Source organism: Aulonocara sp. 'chitande type north' Nkhata Bay, linkage group LG15 (genome assembly GCF_057382095.1).
Source record: "Aulonocara sp. 'chitande type north' Nkhata Bay isolate Kocher_YH1m ecotype deep benthic linkage group LG15, A_spYH_male_GT1.1, whole genome shotgun sequence".
In the NCBI taxonomy this organism is placed as follows: Eukaryota; Metazoa; Chordata; class Actinopteri; order Cichliformes; family Cichlidae; genus Aulonocara; species Aulonocara sp. 'chitande type north' Nkhata Bay.
In genome coordinates this window covers 14,761,277-14,784,919 of record NC_141358.1, presented here as the reverse complement: position 1 = coordinate 14,784,919, position 23,643 = coordinate 14,761,277, and the positions used below count along the sequence as shown (strand labels likewise).

Sequence of the window (23,643 nt, the reverse complement as noted above, 5' to 3'; positions counted from 1 at the left end):
GTACGTGCTTCAGGGTTTGTACGTGCTTCAGAGTTTGTACGTGATTTGAAGTTTGTATGTGCTTTGTCTCTAGGGGCCACCGTAAATATACTTTTATTTATTCACTCCACATAAAATGTAATAAATAAATCATATAATACAAAAATCAACTATTCACATTTCAACTTTTAACTATTTAAATCTTCAGCTTTTTCCTTTTACAAATTTAAAGTGAAACAACACAAAACACTGCAAACCACAACACAATTAAATATCAATTAAAATATGAAAACAAAAAGAAGATGCATATTCTCTGTCATATGGGCCTGCATGAATAAACTTTCTGAATCCTTTATCATCTGCAACCGAAAATAGTTGTGGATGATTACTATACCTTTCTAATGTGACGTTGTTGTCCCTGGCTCTCTTTCTCTCTCTCTCCCTCCGGCTCTGTTCCTGTGCTACTCAGTGTAACTACCGCCCCTCCCCCCTCTGCCCAGCGTAAAGCACAAGGCTCGCATGCGGAGTGAAGCGGAAAAAATTGCGGGAGAGAGAGAGCGCGTCGTTCACGTCAAAGACCCGGCTCTAAGAGCCATTTCGTTCGCAAACGACCCATCACTAGCGAGCAAGGCCAATCACAATTAGAGCTGGGCGATATATCGAGTTTTTAAAAAATATCGATATATTTTTATACGAGATATAAGATGTGACAATATCTTTTATATCGATATAGTCTATGTTACATTATAACTATATAGCCGCAAGTTTGCCTCTCTTTCGTCCACTTTTGTCTTTACGCAACGTTACTCAGCCTCGCCCCTCCTTCACTGAACACAACTCCCCCTCCTCCCCCATCGCTTCACCTGCAGGAAGCGACAAGATGGACACGGCAAATCTCCGTTAACGAGTTACTGCGCATCGCCCCGTGCGTGGGGCTGGACGGCGTCAACGTGTTAGCTAGCTAACCACGCTAACGAGCTAACCACGCTAACGCCATGCAGCCCAGAGGTGCTGCACGGACTAAAATCCTTTCATTTTCTCAAAAGTTGACAGCGCGCCTTATGTATGAATTCTGGTTGTGCTTGATGGCCGCGAACCGATTTTATGTGGAACACGGCGCTCAGCAATCTGTCAGAAAATGTTTTAGTACGACTTTAGTAAGCTACGGAGCTGCACCGCTTGATGGATTGTCAGAGCATTACGGCTGAGCCTCGCGGAGTGATACGTACTGTGCTTCAACGTAATATTACCCTACTGTGTATAAGGACCATAAATGGCACCTGTTAAGAGACGTGGTTGCGAAGCGGATTTCAAACTCCAGGCTGTCAGTCACGCAGTACAAGTTGGGAACAGAGCAGCTGTGAAATCTGTCTTTGTTATTGTGCTCAGCGTCTTTTAGTTTACATTTTGACTGCACAATTGTGAGCTTTTTGTTATGCACAAAAACAACATTGTTTTCTTTTATTTATGGAGCATTATTATTTAATAAATGCTCATAATTTAGTTTTGAGTAAATTTTATGTACATCTGCTCTATGTTAATAAAAGTGCCTGTGTGACATCTGGGACACAGCTTTGACTAAGAACTCTTTTTGTTCTTACTTTATGGCTTTAAAAAAATATATCGAGATATATATCTTATATCGCCAGCCAGCTAAAAAATATCGAGATATGAATTTTGGGTCATATCACCCAGCCCTAATCACAATCAAGGATTTCGGACGCCAGTAGAATCGGTTACAAATCAACATGCCATCCCGGGTGGAGGACTACGCGGTTCTTCAAGCTATCCGGTTGTTCAGTCTGACGTCACTAGCCGTGTCTGGGTCTAAACTCCGCTGCAGGTCCATATATCAAACGATCCCTATGGCATTACTGAGAGTTGAAAAACTGTCTAAAGTCTTTCATCTTTAATAAAATGATCAGCATTCTGCTCTACCAGGTGTAACAATTGAGTTTAACATCCAGGCATCCATGAAAACGGAATTTATGACATTTAACGGAGTTAGAAGTTAGCAGGGAGTTAGCTCGCTAGCTTCTATCTAAATACAATATAGCATGTCCTGACTGCGGGGTTTTGGAAACAAATTAAAACGTACAGCTCTGCTATCACTTCCAGCATAAATGAAGACAGAAAACTAAACAGCAGTGACGTTTGTAGGGTTACTGAAGTTGGGCTAGCTGGTATATAATGATGTGCTACGTGACCGCTAGCGACACACAGCTATGTTAGCATAATATAAACAAGCTAACTTTTTTCCCACTCGATAAAAGTTAACGTGAGTGTTCTCGGTGGTCAGGAACAAATGTAATCGCATGGCAGGATGCTGTAAAAGGACCAAACTTCAGCCAGGAGAACAACTGAGATAATCCATCCACAATACGAGGTTAGTCATTCATATACTGCTGCATGGGCTGGGCTGTAGTTACATCGTAAGGTTTTAAAAACTGAGCTTAAATAAATGATTTGTGGTAATAAAAGGTCAACAGGGATCACTGACTGTTTTAGGAGCTTTTTGAGATCAAATAGAAGAAAATACATAACATTAAACATGTTAACAACACAAAAGCCATATTAAACGCAGACTACTTTAGACCCGGAAGTAGGATTCGTCGCGTCATCACTGAACAACCGGATAGGCTCCGGTTCTTTTGGAAGATGCCACAAAATAAAGAAAAAAGCTGACGGAAAGGTGAGTAAAACACACTTCCCGCATACCTGTGGGTTAAACTCACCTGCTGTCCGTGAGTCCGCGAGGCAATATTGTCGCAGTCATGTTTTTTTTTCCTCCCCCCACCTCAATAAACTTTATTTCAAACCGCTAACAAGTAGCTACCTGCCTGTAGCGTTACAGAAATTTTGAAAATGTAAGCTGTTAGCTTATAATGTGGACCTTAAAAATGAGCAGCGTTAGATTAAAAAGGTCAGTTATTAATGACTTAATATTTTATGTTAATTTTTATATTGATATTAGATATTTATGTTTTACTATTTTATTTTACTGACTTCACCTATTCCAATGAAGGAAATTCCTTTCTTTGGGTCAAGGGTTACTTTGAAAATACATCAGCTCTCAATGAAGAGATAAACATGTTGGATATCTACACTCATATAGACTGGGTAATGCATTAGCAATAAAATGATGCCAGATCCTTTAGGTCTTTAGGGAAGGACATTCTCTGATCTCTGATTCAGATAACCACGATTCTTTGACTTTTATCTCTGTAATTCTGGTTAATTCAAAGCCGGTTTGACTAGGCTAAAAACAAACCCTAGCCGGCCGGCTCTACCGTCCATCATCTTATCCAACGTCTGCTCCCTGGATAATAAACTGGATTACATCCGACTCCAGCAGGCTACACAGCGTGAGGTTAGAGACTGCTGTGTCTTTGTTTTCACGGAGACATGGCTCAGCGACAGAGTACCGGACGCCGCTATTCAGCTAAACGGGCTGGCCTCGTTTTGCGCCGACAGAAATGCAGCTCTGTGCGGTAAGACTCGCGGTGGCGGCTTGTGTGTTTACATCAACGCGAAATGGTGCAAGAACTCTGCGCTAGTTTCTAGTTATTGCTCATCGCTGGTGGAGTTTGTGACTGTTAGATGCAGACCCTTTTATTTACCACGGGAATTCACCACTGTTTTCATTATCGGAGTGTACATTCCACCTAGCGCTAATGCTAAGGAAGCGCTATGGGAACTGTATACAAAGATCTGTGAACTGCAAAATACACACCTGGATGGACTGTTTATTGTTGCTGGAGATTTCAACCATGCAAATCTCAAGTCAGTGCTTCCTAGATTCCATCAGTATGTGGACTTTGCAACGAGAGGGGAAAACACGCTGGATCTTGTTTACACAAACATCCCCGGCGCATATCGGGCAGAGCCCCGCCCCCACCTCGGCTACTCAGACCACATCTCTGTTATGCTAATTCCAGCATACAGACAACTCGTCAGGCGATCAAAACCGGTTCTGAAGCAGGTGAAAACCTGGCCAGCAGGAGCAATCTCTGCTCTTCAGGACTGTTTCGAGAGCACTGACTGGAACATGTTTAGGGAGGCTGCACCTTATGGCGACTTCACTGACTTGGAGGAGTACACGTCATCAGTGTCCAGCTACATCAACAAGTGCACCGATGACGTCACTGTCTCCAAGACCATCATCTCACGACCCAACCAGAAACCAGAAAGCCGGTTTGTATCGTAGATCCTGGTGTGGAAGGAGCTGGATTATGGCACCATGGCAGAGAGTGAGAAGCAGATGCTGGTGTCAGAGGTGAACCTGCTGAGGGAGCTCAAGCACCCAAACATAGTGAGGTACTACGACCGCATCATAGACTGGACAAACACCACTCTGTACATTGTCATGGAGTACTGCGAAGGCAGCGACCTGTCCAGTCTCATCAGCCGCTGCATCACTTTTCTTGTTTTTGTCATGGTCCTGGGTCTTTTGACCCAGCGTTTTAAGTTTGAGTTTATTTTGTTCATTAGGTTATCTAAGTTCATTTGGTTATTAGACTCCTTGTGTTTTCTTCCCCTGTATTTAAGCTTCCCCTCACCCTTCGTGTTTCATGCTGCGTGTCTTATGTTATCAAGTTTGTATTATTATGCCTAAGTGTTTCTAGTTATTATTTTCCCCTCGTGTTTCCAACCATGTTAAATCTCCCCTGCTCTTCATGCGTTTCATGTCTGTGTCTTACGTTGTCAAGTTCGGGTTGTCATGTCTATGTCTCATTATGTTTCCTGTTTTATTGTGAAGAGGTCTGGTGTTCTGTGTTCATCATGTTCAGTTTTACTCTCCCACTGTGACGTCATTATGTTCATGTGTGCCAGCTGTTTCCTCATGTGTCTCCACTTCCCCTAATCACCTCCTGTGTATTTAAGTCCTCTGTTTTCAGTATGTGATTGTCAGGTCGTCTGTTGTCCACGCCATGTTTCCTATGCCATGCTTCCAAGTTTCTTGTCTAGGTTTTTCTTATTGTTTGTTTAGATTTCCCAGTTTAGGTTTGTGTTAATTTTGCTTCAGTTTGCCTTGCCCTTTGTTTGTACCTTTTTTTCCAGCCATATTAAACGGCTCGCTTTTTGTTAACATTCAAGTTTTGTTCCCTGTTCCTTGGAGTCTGCATTTTGGGTCCTTTTTCAATTCATACAGTCTGCCCTCGCCAGACTGTGACAGTTTTTGTTTATTTTCTGCGCTTTTGGTCACTCAGACCACATCACTTTCTCCAGAGATCAACTGCTTAACATCAGGCAGTCGTCTCACTATAGTTCTTATCCATTTTTCACAAACCCGGAAAGTTTTTTGGAGATTTTAGTCGGAGGCGCAGCAGCTCTCTGTGGCTCCTGGAGAAGACGTAGACGGGGGAGTCGCGCCGGTGCGCTGGTGAAACTACGTTGGCGAGGATTCCGCACGGCACTCCCCTCCATTCACCTCGCGAATCTCCGCTCTCTTCCAAACAAAGTCGACGAATTACTGCTCTTAAACCGGACTAACAAGGACTTTGCACGCTCTGCTGCCCTCTGCTTCACTGAAACCTGGCTCAGTGAGCGAGTCCCAGACGCTGTCTTAAATCTGCCGGGCTTCCAACTTCACCGGGCGGACCGCGAAACAGAGCTCTCAGGGAAAACAAAGGGTGGTGGAGTCTGCTTCTACATTAATGAAGGTTGGTGTACTGATGTCACAGTGTTACAGAAACACTGCAGCCCACACTTGGAAAGTTTTTTTCATCAACTGTAAACCTTTTTATTCACCGCGGGAGTTTTCTTCCTTCATGCTGGTCGGAGTTTACATCCCTCCACAGGCCAACGTGAACAACGCACTGTGCGAGCTGGCTGACCAGATTATTACCCTGCGTCAGTGTGGAGGGGCCTGCAGGAAATCACCAGCTACAGACGCCCCCCACCCACTATTGAAGCAAACAAAGACCTGGCCAACGAGTTAAACACTTTCTATTGCAGGTTTGAGACGGACAGACTCCCACGCCCCACCCTCCCCTCCCCAGGGACATTGCTTCAGACATTGACCCCCAACACACCTTCCACCTCTCCCCCCTTCACCCTGCCCCTCCCCAATCCAGACTCAACGACCACCACCACCCTCTCCAATCCAGACTCAACGACCTCCACCACACCTCTCACCCCCCTTTCCTCCTCTCTGAAACTAAGAATACACACTCAGGATGTGAGCCGACTATTCCAGAAACAGAAGCCCAGGAAAGCCCCCGGACCAGATGGCGTCTCACCCTCCTGCCTCAAAACCTGTGCTGAACAGCTGGCTCCCATCTTTACTCGCATCTTCAACAGATCCCTGGAGCTGTGTGAAGTTCCCTCCTGCTTCAAACGCTCCACCATCATCCCTGTTCCCAAGAAACCCACCATCACAGGACTGAATGACTACAGACCTGTCGCCTTGACGTCTGTGGTCATGAAATCCTTCGAACGACTGGTGTTAGCCCATCTGAAAGACATTACAGGCCACCAGCTGGACCCTCTGCAGTTTGCCTACCGGGCAAACAGGTCAGTTGATGATGCAGTGAACATGGGGCTGCATTACATCCTGCAACACCTTGACCGCCCGGGAACTTATGCCAGGGTCCTGTTTGTGGACTTTAGTTCGGCTTTTAACACCATTGTGCCTGAACTTCTTTCCTCCAAACTCTCCCAGCTCAGCGTGTCACCAGCTACCTGTCAGTGGATCACCAGCTTCCTGACAGACAGAAAGCAACAAGTGAGGCTGGGGGAGATCACCTCTGAAACCCGGTCCCTCAGTATTGGTGCCCCTCAAGGATGTGTCCTCTCACCACTACTGTTCTCCCTCTACACTAACGACTGCACCTCCAAGAACTCGGCTGTCAAACTCCTAAAGTTTGCAAATGACACCACTGTCATTGGCCTCATTCAAGATGGTGATGAGTCTGCATACCGGCAGGAAGTTGAGCGGCTGGTACTCTGGTGCAGTCAGCACAATCTGGAGCTGAACACTCTTAAGACTATAGAGATGACAGTGGACTTCAGGAGACATCCCTCAACTCTGCTCCCCCTCACCATATCAGACAGCCCTGTGTCAACTGTGAAGACCTTCAAGTTCCTGGGTACAACCATCTCCCAGGACCTGAAGTGGGAGACCAACATCAACTCCATCCTCAAAAAGACCCAGCAGAGGATGTACTTCCTGAGACAACTGGGGAAGTACTGTCTTCCACAGGAGCTGCTGATCCAGTTCTACACTGGACACACAGGCGGAGTGACTGGCGAGGATCCTGAACCATGACACCAGCTTTGCAAAGACGTTTGTCGGGACGCCGTACTACATGTCTCCAGTGAGTGGCTTCATGCTGCTGGAGTTTGAAGCGTTTAATCTGAGCTTACAACTTTCCTTGCCTGAACTTTTGATTTTATTCTTGTTTGTTAATCTTTGTTTTACTTCATGATAAAAAAAAGAATGGGGACAAATATAATAATCTCTTTTTTTTTCTGTCAGGAACAAATAAACCGGATGTCATACAACGAGAAGTCCGATATTTGGTCTCTGGGATGTCTGCTCTACGAACTCTGTGCCTTATCGTAAGTTTTCCAGCTGTTCCACTTTAGCTGATTTCCCCACTGCAAACTGTTAGGCAGCAGATCTTGCAGTTTTTCCTGCATTTTTCTTTTTCCTCTCCAGGCCTCCTTTTACTGCTTACAACCAAAAAGAGCTGGCAGAAAAGATCAGAGAGGGCAAATTCAGAAGGATCCCGTACCGGTACTCTGAGGAGCTGAACACTCTGCTCGGCAAAATGCTCAACTTGTCACGATCCTGGGTCTTAGGACCCAGTGTTTTGAGTTTTAGTTCATTTTGATGTTTATAGTATGTTTAGCTCATTAGGCCTCCTATGTTGATTTGCTTATTAGTTCCCCCTTGTGTTTCAACCCATGTTAAGTCTCCCCTGCCCTTCATGTCTCTCTGTGCCCCCTCTGTTCTGTTTATGGTGTGTCTTTGCATGTTTGAGTTTCTTGTTTTCTGTCACCCTGCATTGTGCATTATGTTCTCATGGTTGGTCTTTTGTTACTCCCTCTAGTCTAGTCTCTTGTGTTCAAAGCTGAGTATTTCCCTCTGTGTATTTTGGTTCTTAGACCTCTGCCTTATGGTTTGTCTCTGTTTCTTAGTTGCGGTCTCCACTGTGTCTAGTTCGCGTCTCTGTGTGATACTTCCTGTTTTACTTTGAAGGTCCATGCCTCATGTGAGTGTTTCTAGTTTTGCGTCTGTCTCGTCCAGTCCTGATTTCTCCCAGCTGTGCCCTCCTTCTGTGTCTCATTCCCTCGTTATCCCTCTGTGTATTTAAGCCCTGTGTTTCTCTTTGTCAGTGTCATAGTCTCCATCATAGCTGTGTGATTTTTTTTTTTTTTTTTTTTTTTTTTTTTTTTTTTTTTTTTTTTTTTTTTTCCCCCCCTGTGGCTCCTTGTGCTTTAGTTTTCCCAGTTTAGTTTATTTTGTATTGTTTTTCATGTCCCACTCCACGCCAGCAATAAAGCTGTGTTTTTTGAGTTTACCTTTTGTCTCTGTGAGTTTGCGTTTGGGTCCTACTTTTGCCTGCACACAGCCGTACTGTGACACAACTTAAAGGTTGAGCATTTTGCTCAGAGAGCAATCACTTCCTGTTGGGGAGCCCGGGCAACATGGCGGACTGAGCAGTCGCATCCGTCTGAACTCCTCACTAAAGTCCCGATGTTTTAATCTTGAAGTTATAAAATCCACTCCTTTGAGCTATATTGACGACGTTTCAGCCCGAACATGAAGAAAAACAACAACACGAAACCTCCGGCAGTGAAAAACCTCCCTTTTACAACCCAGAGAAACAGCGAGCATGACTATCCAGCTCCGATGGAAACAGCTAATTCCAGCAGCAACAAGAGGGACAGACTGTTAACAACCCCTGATAATACTCCTGAGAAACCACATATGGAGAAAAAAGCAAAAGGTACAGCTAATGATAATGACTCCAACACATCCACTGACACTATACTGAAAGCTATTGAGAGTCTTGGAAAACGTGTTGATGACCGCATGGACGAAGTTAGCAAACAAATTCAACAACATAGCGCCATGCTGGCTTCCATTGCTAAATCGGTGCAGTTTAATATAGAGGAGCTGCAAGAATGCAAAAAGAAAATAAAACACCTGGAATAAGAGATTGAATCAATCAAAAAAAGATAATGACGATATTAAAGATCGTGTATTGAGCCAGGAAAGATACAAAAGAAGATGGTGTCTCCGTATCAAAGGGAAAAAGGAGAAAACAAATGAAAATATCAGAGAAGAAGTGGTGGAACTTCTAGGAAGGATTACTCCGGACCCAAAGATGAAGATGGAAGAAGCAGTTGATGTTGTCCACAGAGTGGGAAGAGCGGTGGAGAATAAGCATCGACAAATCATTATTCTGTTTGTGAGACGTGCTGTGAGAGATGACATCTGGAGGCGAACAAAGGCTTCTCCCGTGTGCAAAGAAGAAGGCATCCGCTTTGCTGAAGACCTGACCCCAGAGGACTGGAGATCCAGACAAGCATTGTGGCCAAAAATCGACCAGGCTCGGAAGGAAGGCAAGGCTGCAGGCTTCAGGGGCCCTTTTGGTTTCATAGAAGGCAAACGCATCAGGGTAGAGACTCCAGGTATGGGCTGACATCTGACTACGAAAGGAATATACAGTGGAACATTTCGGATGATGGGACTTTTACCTCAAGATTTTCCTACTCCATCTCTTAAACTTCCTCTTTAAAGCTGTTCATGTGTTCCAATTAAAAACTAATATTTCTTTTTTTTTTCCCTTTAACACAAGGGGACTTAAAGACTCAATTAAGTGCAAAGCTGTTTTTCTGTTCTGCAAGGGGCAACAGGCAAATTGTTTTTTCCTCCAGGAAACTCATTCTGAGAAATCTGATGTGAAATTTTGGTCACAACAATGGGGAGATAAATTTTTTTTTTAGTCATGGTACAAACAGGTCGGCTGGGGTTGCTATTTGTTTCAACAGATGTCCTGGTAGGTTTTTGTGCAACATGGCAGACAAAGATGGATATTGGGTTGCCTGTGTGTTAAATACTGATAATATTCTGATTATTTTGGTTAATGTTTATGGATACAACAATGATCAAGAGAATAAGAACCTTCTGCATCAAATTTCTACACTTATAAAGGAACTTTATACCAAATTCCCTACTGATTATATAGTAGTTGGAGGTGATTTCAATGTGACTCCTGATGAATGGTTGGATAGATGGCCTTCAAAATTTTCAAGAGAACATAAAAACCCAATATTTGAAAAATTCGCTAATGATACTAAATTAATAGATGTATGGAGATTGTTAAACGAAGATGTAAAACAATTCACCTGGCACAAACCTAATGGTCAAAGCAGGTCACATATTGATTATTGGTTGGTATCCAACTCAATTTTACAATATGTTAAGGAAACAGTCATCTCTAACAGTCCCTTAAGTGACCATTGCGCCATTATTCTAAGTCTACAAAGCAAAGACCAAAACAACACATTTAAGGATTATTGGAAATTTAATTGTCAGATGCTGAGAAATGAGGAGTATTGTAATTCTATTAAAAAATTAATTTTAGATATCCAGAATGATGAAGCCATCAATACACCGATACTCAAATGGGAATATCTTAAATTTAGAATCAGAAAAACCTCAATTGCATTTGGTAAAAAGTTAAACAGACAAAGGAAAGAAGAGGAATCAAATGTAGTAAAAGAACTTATGAATCTTTATGGCAAATTGAATTGGACTGAGGAAGAAAAAGGAAAAATTAATAATTTACAATCTAAATTGGACGAAATATACCTTTATAGAGCCAAGGCTGCTTATTTGCGACCCAAAGCCAAGTGGATAAAAGAGGGTGAAAAGAACACTGCCTATTTTTGCAATCTAGAAAAACGTAGACAAGAATATAATTCAATATGTAACCTAATAATCAACGGAGAGGAATGTACAGACCCTAAACGCATTTCAAATGAAGTATTTACTTTTTACAGTAACCTTTATAAGTCTTCATACTCAGAACAAAATGTCACCTCCTTCTTTGACAAAATCAGTAATTGGATTCCAGTAATTGATGATAATTTTAGAGAAATTTGTGATAAAGACCTAACTATAGAAGAATTTGATTTTGCTATTAAGAGCATGGCATCTGATCGCTCACCGGGACCAGATGGTATAACAACTAATTTCTATAAGATCACGCATCACTGCTAAACTCCGAAATCAGCTTTTATCGAACGCAGGGAAATTAAAGGGACCAAGAGAAAACCAAACCTCTATAATTCATGCGTCTTGTCTTTCTGAAATTATTTATCATTTATTTCATTTGAATTGACTTTTTACTTTTGTTAGATTTAGAAAAGCTTCTTGCACAGTCTCTTTCATGTTTTTCCTCCCTTTTATGTAGTTTAAACCCTTTTAATAATGTGTTTTAGCACCACATTGTACAGTTTCTGTATACTGAACCTCCGAGCCTTTAATATAATTATATTTTATTGCTTTAGCTTTTTAAATTAAAATATGTTCAAAAACATATCCACTTACTGTATTATATTCCACATTTTATTTTTTTACTGTTACTTATTAAGCTATATTTGGTATTCTTGTTTTGTCATTATTCTATTTTTAAAAATATATTTGATTTTATTACAGTGTTGAAACAATTTTGGTTTCTATAACACACTTACATATCTTAGTCTATATAATTCTGTTTAATACATTTATGACAGTTACTTTTATTTATTTGTGATGAATAAAGTTGAAATAAAAATACAGGAAGATCTTATTCAAGCCATGTTCTGAGTGAAGTGGATTAGTGATGGGATTTCCGGCTCTTTTTAGAGATCGGGCTCTTTCGTTTCGGCTCGCTAAAAAGAGCCGGCTCTTTCGGCTCTGAACCGGCTCTTCAGGTTGTTTTGTTGCTTTAATTAATTTATTATTAACAATAATATAAAATTATGCACAAAAGGAATTACTAACGTAAAAAAAAAGTGGTTTTATTTATATATGTTTATATATAAATATATGCGGTGGCCCCTAGAGACAAAACACGTACAAACTCCAAAACACATTTCTAGCATGAACTGAACTTCCAAAGCAGAGCTACTAGATTACTTAAATTACACAATTGAAAGCATATGTGTGTTGTTTGTGTATTTATACACAAGCATTCATATATATTCAAATAATTAAAAAAAAAAAAAAGTTCATTTACCTGTTACTACCACACACCAAATCCGGTCGTTGGTACTTGCTGGCTTGTGTAGCCACTAGGTAAGAAAAGCTCAACACTGCGCCCAGCATCCTGGAGCACTTCTGTTGTCTTTTGTACGTGTTTTGAGTTTCTATATGCTTCTGACTTTTTATGTGCTTCTGACTTTTTACTTGCTTCGGAGTTTGTACGTGTTTTTACGTGTTTTGGAGTTTGTACGTGTTTTGGAGTTTGTACGTGCTTCAGGGTTTGTACGTGCTTCAGGGTTTGTACGTGATTTGAAGTTTGTATGTGCTTTGTCTCTAGGGGCCACCGTAAATATACTTTTATTTATTCACTCCACATAAAATGTAATAAATAAATCATATAATACAAAAATCAACTATTCACATTTCAACTTTTAACTATTTAAATCTTCAGCTTTTTCCTTTTACAAATTTAAAGTGAAACATGAAGAAAATATAATCTGAATCAAACATTATTCAGCTTTAAATATTGTTCAGCTTTAAAGTTACTGTGCAACTGTGTAATAAAAATGTGTGCTCACGACTTTGGCCTTGAGAGCGATAAGAAGCGAAGAGACTAGAACACCCAAGGCCGATTTCCTTTTATGGAGTTGTTTTTCTGCTAATGCAGCACTTTCCTCACAACCCCCTCCTGTAAGTTTTAGAGAATATATACCCATCCTCACAGCAAATATTTGGAATCTCTTGATGTGAGCTGTTTTTGAGAGGTTGTCTCTGTCTCAATAAAAGTTCACTGATTCCCCATCTGCAGCAGGTGTCCGGTTGTCTTCATTCTCCGCCAGCCTGGTTAAGTCAATTCCTCCTTAACATCTAAAAGAACCTATTTAATGAAGGAAGACGGGTTCACTTTGTGTTTAATATTATTCTATTGCTGTTGTTGTTTTTTTTATATCCTTCAATTGGCGTCACGAACAGGATCCGCTCCAGGTCAAACTGGAACGGGAGGGAGGACATCGGCCGTGGGATGAGTGAACGGAGTTTGGACAAAAGCTGTGTACACACAAAAAACAAGGTAAGCAGACCTTTTATTTCTGCTATATTGAACATTATAAAAATACTTAGTGTCCAAACTCCTAGTAATTCATAACCAAAATTGTCTGGCTTACTTAAGGCTTGTTGAGAATCAGACAAGTGAATAAGAGATAAGTGAATAAGAAATAAGTGAATAAGTGAATAAAGATAAGAGTGAACTGAGGTCTGACCACGGTTGCAGCCGACGGGTTTGCTCTCCGGTGTCGGATACATACCTCAGCAGGTCTGGGACCTTGAAAGGGTTTATTAGTAACGCCTTTCTAAACAAATTAAAAGGTTAAAGGCCTTGAGAATATTTTTTAGTAATATTCTCTAAACTACAGAAGGGTTAGGAAGGCCCAGAGGACTTTATTAGAAAAGATCCTCTAAAACTTAAAAAAGAGAAGTACTGGTTGGAGTCCAAAGGACGGGTCCCTTTGATCAATAGGAGAAAACGGATCTCTTCTTAAAACCCCGATGATTTTAGTGTTTTAAATGTTTTGATGTTCTGTTTGATATTGGACACACATAAATACACGCTGAATGCTTGCTGTGGAACACTGGGCAGGACAGTTTGGTTCTCCGTTGTTCACAGATTACACAATTAAAGGAACTAGGTTCCTCTTTTGGTTAAAATAATACACCACACATAGAATTTTTTTACACATTTATTACATACATAAGGAGGGTAATGAGTGACTGCAGGTAATGTATGAAGTGTGAATGAGACGTGTGAACAAGGTGACAACCAACTAGCACCCCTATCAGGAAGCTCTAGGCAAGGTTACCCGCCAGACTCCGGTTTGGTAGAAGCTTGGTAACACCTGAAGGGATATTTCAGTGCTGACTCACCTTTAAAGCAGCGCCCCAGCTGATTAGTGCCTAACAGAGGCAGAAACCCAGCTGGCCCAAATTCTCCTTTAAAAGCAATAAAAGAACACTCCTCCATTGACAGTAAAATGGATGGAGAATTAGATCGAGAAACTAATGATGATGGTTGGGGTCCCGGTGTTATTCTTAGCACATTGGGAGAACAATTAACATGTGTTGAGACAGTCATCAACTCCACACACCAGCCTAAAGAAGCAAAAAAGCAGAAAGAGTCATTGAGGAAAACAGCTGAAAGATGCTTTTAAATTAGTCAAAAATTTAGCAACACCAGCAGAGAAATAGAGAAGTGAGATAAAGTTGTTCTGGCATATGGTGTTTTCTTAGGAATTCGAGCGCTATCGGGAGGGCGTTCCCGAGGTATGTATTGATCAGCAAGGCTAGGCCTGGGCTATAGGTGCTTTTAAATTAGTCAAAAAGTTAGGGGTAACCTCTTCTGGCATATGTCTATGCGGGCCCGTGTGTAAATAGAACATAAATTACCGGTGTGTGTAAATAAAGTGTAAAATAGTGGTATAAACTGTCTGTTGAATTTCTCCTGAGTGTTGAAAAAAGGAAAAACTCTTTTCTGCTCTCTCTGAGAGAGGGGCTGTGTGTGTGAGACAGGAAGTGTGCATGCCCATAGAAGGAAAGAGATGAGGTAAACTCTGTGCAGATAGACCGAAGTAAAAAAAAAAAAGGAAAAGGGTCTCTCTCTGTCTCTGTGAGAGAAAAAAGGTGGGGGCCGAGTGAGCCCGCGGGGCCGAGCGGGTCCGCGGGAGCGAGCGTGTATGCTGTATGAGGAAGAAGGGAGTGAGAGGGAGCGAGTGACAAGAGTAATCGAGTATTTGGTGATTTTTTTATTATTTCAGAGGCACTGGGTAAGAGTTTTGACTTTAGCTGTGAGAGTTGTGAAAAGAGCAGGTTTTTCTTTTGTTGTAGACTGTGAGTAATCGGTGTTTTTCTGCCTATTGTGCTGCGTGGAAGACACAGAAGTGTAGAAATGTTTGTGGTTTATCTTTGTTTGACGTTTTATATAGAGTTGGTTGATTCAGGGTGATTTCTCCCGTTTAAGGGAGGAGTTGCATTGTGGTTATGTTAAAGCTTTGCTGTAGGGGTATGTGTGTGATTTTGTGCTGGCTTCGCATGTTTAAATGGATGCATAGAAGTTTGTCAGTGAGAAATTGTTATGGTGGGGTTTTAAAGTTAGTAAAGAGTCAAACAACGCCCGCTGTTTTAAAAAGGCCCAAAACATCATAAAAGACACCTCACATCCTGGCCACTCCCTGTTCGAACTGTTGCCCTAAGGCAGACGGTACAGGGCAATCAGAGCAAGGACTAATAGACTCAAACACAGCTGTTATCCAACTGCAATAACACATCTGAATACTACAAAAATGTCCACCATGCCACTCTTGTGTTAATCTATGCACGGTCTGAAGCATGACGGTGGGAATACTTAGTATTTTAAGTATTCTATCTATTTTATTGATTGAATTTTATTGTTTTTTTTTATATTTGATATTACTAGGGATGATGCAATGATCGGGGACCATTCTTAATGTCGTCGGTCTCACGACAATGACAATAAAGTTTTTGATTTTGATTCTGATTCTGAAATACACCCTCCTCAAGAGTTCAATGATTTAGGCAGTTATGTTTATACAAATACTAAATGTATGTTTAGTGTCTTCATACAGGTGTTTTTTTTTTTCTTAACCTGGAAGCCTGAGTACGGCAGCAGAAGACAGGCCAAGCTTTGGCTAAAATTCACGGCTGGACACCAGAGTTGTCCTCACCCCTCCCGGTAAAACAAAAAAGAGAGAATGTAGTTTGAGGCGGGTTTTTCTCGCTGAACTGCTCTGGGTGCTGTGTCCCTGAATCTCACCAGTGTTAACCTCTGGCGGAAGACATGGAGAAAAGGAAAAGATGTTCCTGGTAAATCACTGAAACAAATAAAACCACACACAACCAGAGAAAGATATGAGAAGGGTGAGGAACAGACACATGTGCGTGTTAGAGACATGCCTCGTTTGAGAAAAAGTTAAAGTAACCCATATACAGACGCACCCATACATGCAATGAAGAAACAGCTTACATACATGTGCACGTACATGCAAGGTTAAAGTAGCGACACTTAACATACACCTGTTTTTAAATGATATAGTTTATACATTACTGACAATTAAACGCTTTGGGTTGCAGGACAACAACGTAACGTCAAAAGACAAAGACACTGGTCTGAGGATTAAGTGAGGACACGACAAATTTAGTGGTTAAAAGGGTCGACTTGGGACATGTTTTTGTTGATTGTTTAAGACAAATGACTACTGAATGATAGGAAATTCCTTTTTAGGTTTCTAAACAGGATCTTAAGAATTTTAACACGTACCTGTGTTGTCCTGTCAACTCGAGGGGTTATGAGTTGATTATATGGTGAAAAAAAAAAAAAAAAAAAACAAAAACAAAAAAGGGGGGAGACGAGATCTCGTTGTTTCTCCCCTCTCGGGATAACACAGCCAACACAGCACAGCCAACACAACATCATTTTCCTGTTCGCCTGTCTTGTTTTGTTTTTGTTTTTGAGAGCCGAAGCTGACCTGGACTCCTACCCTCCCCTCTACCATCGTTGCCCTCTCCGCGACCATCTTTGACCCTTTGACCCCTGAAGGCCACAGCAGCTGGACTCACAACAACAACTTGAGGATGTCAACAGTGCTGCAAAAGAGTGATCTCATGCAGCAGAGACGGAGAGCACTAAACCTAAAGCCCGTTTCACTACACGGGGGAAATTCCCAGGCTGCGTCAGCTGACAGAGCTGTGACGAGACGCGCATTAAGCCCGGAGGAAAAGGGACGGTGAGCAGAAGGATGCTGACCTCTGAGAAGAGCCGAACAGCAGAGCTGCAGAAGGCAGAAGCAAAAGGGTCAAGGTACAAGGAGAAGATGCAGGCAGCTGCAACAACGGATGAAAACAGACCCAAAGAGGAGGGGAGGACCCTAGGCCATGCGTCAGGCCGCTGGTTTACCTAAACTACAGAACAGGAAGGTGATGAACACAAACATATACCAACACACGAACACACACCTCTGCATGCGCCTACTTAGAATGAAGGGAAACACACACATGAACACTTATGCACTTGTTGAGGGAGTAAAAACTGATACATACCCATGCACTAAAATCAAAATGTTGATTTAATTTACTAAGAAGTGACACACAATGCTCCAGCTGCTGCAATGAAGAATGCTTTACTGACAAAGGCTCAATGCTGCACACAACAAAGTCAAATACAGAATTTGCTATAATAATAAGCCCAGAGGGCATTTGTGTGGTCTGGGGAGCAGAGTCCGGAGCGGTTTGGTTATGAAAATGATGCCCGTGCGAGATATCTGGGGCTTAAGGCCTCGACTTAATTGTTTACTCTACACTAAAAAGAAAAGAAAACACTCTGAGCAGTGGTGCAGAGTGAAAACGAGGAATTAACAGTGTGAGTTTTATTTCAGAGCGCCACGTCATTGTGATGGAGATTTAATAAAGGAGGAACACACGGACAAAGAAGAAGAGAAGGGGGGGCAGCCCTTGAACGCGATTGCCTGAGGCATTAAAGTTCTGTGCTAAATTCTGGTTTCCAGTGTGAGAAAAGTCACGCAGTGCCAGTAGTAGAGCTAGGTTGAGTGATGATTCTAAATTACTGTAAGTAAATCATCGTACACCGTTCAAGTTTCATGAAAACGGGGATCTAGACTTTGTTGAACCCTAGGCAATTTGAACAGGTAAAAGTCGAGTGACCAAGTAGCAGTTGAATAAAAGTCATTGAATAAGTGTTGAAATAAACTGGCAGAATTAAGAGAATTAAAACATTTCAAGAGCTCAACTTACTTAATGGTTCAATTTTGTTTCACGAACGCAAAACATATAGGTTTATGAATATGAAAAGGTTGAGGTGGTGTTGATTTGACTCTGTGTAGGTTTAGGTTGGTATTTTTATTGATGGGAAGAATATTCAGTGACAAGTCCTAAGACCCGGGCGTCTGCATTTTGTTTTTGTTATTTTTCATTTTATTTTGTTTTATGTTTACTGATTTTTGTTTGTGAATCTTTTCTTTAAGCAGATCTGCACATCGGAAATTACAAGCATTACACGTCGGCGAGAAAATTGTTGTAAGTGAGTTTCTCCGCATTGAAATGGGTTCTGGAGGAAACACTTGTGGGGACAATTAGAAACGAGAGTCCCTGTTTAAAAAAGGATTCAGCGAGGTAATCCAAACTCAAGTTCTTGTTTCTTTTTGAGATGACGTCATTTTGCTGAGTGTGGAAACTAGATGCGACGACAGGTTTCACTATCAGCAAAGAACGGATGAATGGATGAAAGACTGGGAATAAAAACAAACGGACTGACTGGTAAGAGATGACAAGACTTGACCATGACTCAAGGTTAACCACCTCCACCTAGATAGGATAAAAGGGTGGATGAATTTATGTGGGTTTCTTTTACAGGAGTAGAAGGATGACAAAATATTCGAGGATGAGTGAACCTGTAAATGCCATTTTTGTGTCTTGTGTTGCTTACAGAGGTAACTGCGCAGCGTTACCATTTACATTTTCTTCCCTACAGGGTTACAGTTTTAATGTTTTTCTATTACAGGATTTCTGGGCGGATGTGTGAAGAAACGGTGTTTATGGGTTAGGAGTTGGGGATGCTATTACACTGTATTCTGGTGAGAGTGTTGGGGGAGACACACCCTGTCTTGAAAACTGTGATTCTTTTACAGGAAATGTTTTATAGCACCTATGGAATGAGGATGTCTGACTACGGTCAATGTGCTGCTAATGTTTGCTTTGCTTTGGTGAGAGGGGTGCAGTAGAAAACAGACAAGTGACATGACAACAAGTAATAATAACAGATAACAAATTTGGGGACAGTTTGACCTAGAGCCCACTAACTGGCCATTAGGGGCTCTCTCTCTCATTGCCCAAAGGGTGAATAAAGCAAATTGTGGCAATAATAGTGATTTAATGATTGGAGAAACCTGAACATGATACTTGTCTGTTGAGCTGAATCGTTTATTACTCTTATGATTTTCCGGTGGGACTATGAAGATTTTTTGGTACAGCTTGCAGGTTGTTGCTCTTTAACTCCTAGAACACGCCCTTGGCGAGGTGGGGGGAACTGGACCACCTTTCTGTGCCCCATCATCCTCTATTAGACGACATCCAAGCTAAGTAAACATGTCTTGGCCCTTTCCCCCTGAAATGACAGGCAGGCAAAGATGTTGCGTCTTTGTTTGCTTCCTGGCCCTGGGTCTCATTCCCATTGGCATAATCCTGATCTGTGAAGGGCCCCCGACACTTGTGACACCTTGAAGTTCAAAAGCTTCGCCCACTTCTGACAGTCCCAATCTGACAAATGTAGCCCCTAGGGTCTTGCCCACCACTTCCTCTCCAGTTTTACCATATTCACTTTTGAATGTCCTTAGCAGTTACCGTTCTGAATTTATTTTACGGTTGATTTATTCTTTCACATTTTCACGTTTATATCTCTCGTTATTATAGTATACTCTGTACTCTCCACATTTTTATCATTACTTATGCTTTTTGGTTGCTGAGTTACAGGAACTGTTAATTTTGTGTCACTACCCTGGTTGCACTAACTCGTTGTACCCTTGTGTGCAGGACAGCTGTTACTGCTTTCATCGGGAACCGAGACTGCTTGCAGCCGACCCCTGGGCAGGGTGGTGCCTGGACTCTTTTCTCCTCATCTGCAATGACAGATAAAGACAAATGAAAAGACCCGAGGAGTTTTTCGAGCCAGGCTTCGACATGTCTCTGTGTTCCTTTGAATGTTACTTATTTTTGTGTGTTGACCCATTTAAGATGGGTCAAAAGGGGGATTTGAAGAAAATATAATCTGAATCAAACATTATTCAGCTTTAAATATTGTTCAGCTTTAAAGTTACTGTGCAACTGTGTAATAAAAATGTGTGCTCACGACTTTGGCCTTGAGAGCGATAAGAAGCGAAGAGACTAGAACACCCAAGGCCGATTTCCTTTTATGGAGTTGTTTTTCTGCTAATGCAGCACTTTCCTCACAACCCCCTCCTGTAAGTTTTAGAGAATATATACCCATCCTCACAGCAAATATTTGGAATCTCTTGATGTGAGCTGTTTTTGAGAGGTTGTCTCTGTCTCAATAAAAGTTCACTGATTCCCCATCTGCAGCAGGTGTCCGGTTGTCTTCATTCTCCGCCAGCCTGGTTAAGTCAATTCCTCCTTAACATCTAAAAGAACCTATTTAATGAAGGAAGACGGGTTCACTTTGTGTTTAATATTATTCTATTGCTGTTGTTGTTTTTTTATATCCTTCAAACAACACAAAACACTGCAAACCACAACACAATTAAATATCAATTAAAATATGAAAACAAAAAGAAGATGCATATTCTCTGTCATATGGGCCTGCATGAATAAACTTTCTGAATCCTTTATCATCTGCAACCGAAAATAGTTGTGGATGATTACTATACCTTTCTAATGTGACGTTGTTGTCCCTGGCTCTCTTTCTCTCTCTCTCCCTCTGGCTCTGTTCCTGTGCTACTCAGTGTAACTACCGCCCCTCCCCCCTCTGCCCAGCGTAAAGCACAAGGCTCGCATGCGGAGTGAAGCGGAAAAAAGTGCGAGAGAGAGAGAGCGCGTCGTTCACGTCAAAGCAGGGGCGGAGCGTGAGGGTGGCTTACTGGGCTTAAGCCCGGGTTGTTTTGTCAGAAGCCCGGGGTCTTTTGGAGTGCAATTTTTTCATAGTTAGATGCCTGGCTGACAACTGTATAAAACAAAAAGTACACACAATATTCGAAGCACATAGTGCACACTGAGGGAATTTACGACTGTGCGTGAATCCCCCCTGATATTGGTATGATCCGAGCTCAGGCACTAAGCGACTGAGCGAGAGGGCGGGGCAGCTGCTGCCTGTGTGCGCTGTTGGAGAAACAGAGCTAGCCATACTAAGGAGAGCTTAAGTTTGACCAGGTACCAAAGCAAATCATTCGTACCGTACAAATAATGTAAATATGACGGTGAACCACGAAAGATTGATATCAAACTGATCACTTGACCAATATTACGTTACTTGCTCTTCAAGTGAATCAACAAATGGCGAAATGAAAAGCAGAACAAATGCTATTTTTTTAGAGTCTTAGCTTACGTGTGTTTATTTCATATTTTCAGTTCTTACCCTCCCCGACTAAATCGGTTTCAGTTATGTAGCCTACTGAAATATAAGAATGGACATTAGAGGCTTCTTTCAAAGAAAAAACTCAGGTAAATGTTATTTTATATATTATGCTTACTATGTTGTTCAGTATATTTCTATGCAAAACAAGAGGAATTTCAATACACAGCAGTATATTCACAGTTTAAACCAGATATTTACATACACTTTATGGAAAACACAAGAACATTTTTTTACTGTACAACATCAATTTAGAGTAAACTTGTTTTGTTTTGGATAAATATTGAAATATCTTTTGAATTAGTTAAATGTCAGAATAAAGAGAGACAGAGCTTCTATTTTTTATCACTTTCATCAAATTTAGGAGTACATGTACACTAAGTTTATTGTTAATTAATAAGAAAACTCCAGACGATTCCATTCTGAGCTGAAGAAGCTTCTGATAGGTTAGCAGAGTCCATGTGAGTAAATTGGTGGCACACCTGTGGATGCATATAAGGCAAAACACAGCCTGTTTCTTTGAAATGGGAAAATCAAGAGATGTCAACCAAAACACCAGGAAAAGAACTGTGGAGCTCCATAAGTGTGGCTCAATTTTGAATACAATTTGGTGCCATTTGCAATTAAGAAATACAGACAGTTTATCTCTTTACTCTTAAAATTAACAAATGTTTTTTATATTTATCAATCTAAAAAAATAAACATTTAGTCTGATTTGATGTTACAATTAAAAAAGTGTTTTTATCTGAAGAGTGTGTAAATATCTGGTTTCAACTGTATATTTGATGATTGTCAGCACAAAGAGGGAGAGAGAGGAGCAGAGAGGGAGATGGAGGAGAATGAGGACAGAACAGAGATGGAACAAGAGCAGGTGAGACACACATGTTAGTCAAATGGTTGTTTACCAAAAGTATCACCGTATCATAGGTACTCATGTATCTTGTACCTAGTGTTTCTTTTTAGGTTTGTTATTTTTCAAATTCTATATTAAGTTATGCAGGCTTGTTTGCACAACAAGGCTAAATAATTACATAAACTTTTCTCAGTCTAAATAGTGGACTTTGGTAGAATTAAAAAATAAGTGTAGTGCAGGTCTATGATGATTTTTAGTGCTACTATCATCTAGTTCTGATTCTGGTTCTGTCTTGGTTAAGTCCTCAGTAGTCCTGATTTTGAACTGTTGTAGTCCTGTTTTAATTCCAGATCAGTTCTTGGTCTGGTTGAATTGGGGTTTAGTCCTCGTGTCTTGATACAGGCCCGACTTTGTTCTGCCTTGCTGCTTAATTAAAAAACTAGTTTATGGTGTCCTGCATATGTGATATATTTTTTTCCTATATGAAGTCATACTTTTTTGAACAAAACTCAAAACAGAGCCTATTAATCTTTCAGTCTTTCAGTCATTTCTAAAATAATAATCCCACATGCATACTACCCTTTAGGGCTAAGCCCCAGGTGTTTCAAATGTCTGGCTCCGCCTCTGCGTCAAAGACCCGGCTCTAAGAGCCATTTCGTTCGCGAACGACCCATCACTAAAGTGGATGTCAAAATTATGAAAATGAGAATATAGGCTGATAACAAGATCACATCGGTAAGAAATCTGAGGAATGAATTAAATTATGCAGTTTTTGAATCAATTTCTTAGTAAATCATGAATTGGGATTAAGGGATCTGCTCTAAAAAAAAAAAAGTTCGTAGGCTCCTACTCATTGAACAAAACCTTTTCTGTGGCGTCTCTGTTGCCAATTTTAATTGTTGCATTCCTCAAGGCTCCATCCTTAGCCCACTTTGTTTTCCTTTTTTTCTTCTTCCTTTTTTTATGTTGGTCACACTGAAATCATCAAACAAATTTTAATATTAGATAAAGATAACCTGAGTAAATAAAACATGCTTTTTTCCCCTCATCGATTAAGGGGAAATAAAGCTATCTAAACCTACTTGGCCCTATGTGAAAAAGTCTTTGCCCCTCTTGTTAAATCATTAACTGTGATTAACTACTTTTTCTTTGGAAACCTGAATTCAGTTTCACTCGCTACACCCAGTCCTGATTACTGGCAGACCTGTTGAATCAAGAAATCACATAAATACAACCTGTTTGACAAAGTGAATTAGACTAAAATATCTAAAAATAAATAAATAAATAAATAAATACAAAAAACACATCACGCCACAAACACATTTTCCAAAAAACAAATAATAAAAAATGCCTATAAGTGATATCAAATGCTGAGTATCTCATAAGTTTCTAAAATTCAAATCTTGTCCACAGAAAGGATAGCTCAGTGACCAAAGATGTCAA

The 23,643-nt window shown here is 41.0% G+C and overlaps 1 long non-coding RNA gene across 1 annotated transcript; it reads left to right on the top strand.

Annotated features, from left to right (window-relative positions):
* The first annotated feature begins 12,672 nt into the window (after positions 1-12,672).
* Positions 12,673-20,340, top strand: LOC147312793 (uncharacterized). The gene is made up of 2 exons (XR_015125069.1): positions 12,673-13,027; positions 13,157-20,340. It is a non-coding gene; the product is annotated as an uncharacterized LOC147312793 (long non-coding RNA).
* The last annotated feature ends 3,303 nt before the right edge of the window (positions 20,341-23,643 follow it).